Genomic DNA, 1,219 nt, shown 5'->3' with positions numbered 1-1,219 from the left:
CATTCCCACATTGATCTTTATTTATTTCTTCATGTTACAACTCTACCAGTGAGTAGAAAATATTATATATAAATCCCTTTTTTTTTTTTTTTTTGACAGATCCTGCCCCAGGTTTATTGGTCCAAACAGCACAGGTAGACATGAGCCCCATGCAGACAGCAGCCCAGGGGTCACACTAGTCCTTATATCCTCACATCAATAGATGAAAGCCTCTACTCTGGAGCCTTTGTGGGGGACTGGGAGCCTTTGGGAGCCTGAGCCAGAGCCGGAGCCAAAGCTGAAGCTGAAGCTGCGGCCTTGGTCTGAGCCTTGTCCTTGGCCTTTGGCCGACAGAGCCTGAGACCCTTGGTGATGCCGGCTCGAGTGCATTTCCCGAGCTTGGGGTGAGCAATATAGGCAAGTCGACTGAGCTCCTGGCTGCTGCCCTTTGGAATCTTGGGCTTGACCTCCTTGGGCTTTACGAGAGCCTTGACAGCCTCAGCATGTGCACTCATGGCCTTGGCGTTGTTGGCCTGCGTCTTCTTCAGGCCCTTCTTGTGCTTCTTGGTAAAGCACATGTTCCTCAGGAACTTGGGTTCACTCCCTTAAGAGATTTGTATAGTTGTGATCAGGGTTTTTTGATGCCGTTTACTGTGCCATTTTCGGGACTGGTTGTATATGTTGTGGTTCTTCGACTAGGCCATGCCTGCACCGGAGCCGGGAGAACCCGAATCCTCCAAATCCATTTGTGATAAACTACCCTGAAGTTAATTTTCACCTTTGAAGTGAATATAAATTGTATCTAATGAAACTCTAGAAGCAATTGTACAGAGTGAAAAGGCCAAATAATTTGGAATCAGATTTGTCAAGTAACATTTTACAAAAATGATATTTTCTTTTTTCATTCTTCATTGTACTCATAATTCAAAACTGAGCCCAAATGTTACATCCTTTGTCCCAGTTTCTCTTTTCTTCTCTGCATGGCAGAATTAGACTTTCTATTCTGAACTGAAATAGCCCCTTCTCCTTTCCTCTAAACCATAACTTACAGGTCGATATTGTAAATTATGGTTTCCTGGAAGGAAACTATTTTTGAACAAAACAAAGATCCTGCCCTTGTGGAACTTACATTTTTTGGCAGATAGGCAAAAAATAGTAAGTTGAATAAATGAAGTCATATAGTGTGTTAGAAGGTGACAAATGCTTTGGAAAAATAAAAGGTAGAGCAAGGTAAAGGAGA

General features: G+C 43.0%; 1 pseudogene; it reads right to left on the bottom strand.

The window, feature by feature from the left end:
• Nucleotides 1-212: 212 nt before the first annotated feature.
• On the bottom strand, nt 213-683 carry LOC102539617 (large ribosomal subunit protein eL29 pseudogene; annotated as a pseudogene).
• Nucleotides 684-1,219: the final 536 nt, after the last annotated feature.

Source organism: Vicugna pacos, chromosome 15, assembly GCF_048564905.1.
Source record: "Vicugna pacos chromosome 15, VicPac4, whole genome shotgun sequence".
Lineage (NCBI taxonomy): Eukaryota > Metazoa > Chordata > Mammalia > Artiodactyla > Camelidae > Vicugna > Vicugna pacos.
The sequence above is the reverse complement of the archived record's forward strand: the minus strand, read 5'-3'. Positions and strand labels throughout refer to the sequence as shown.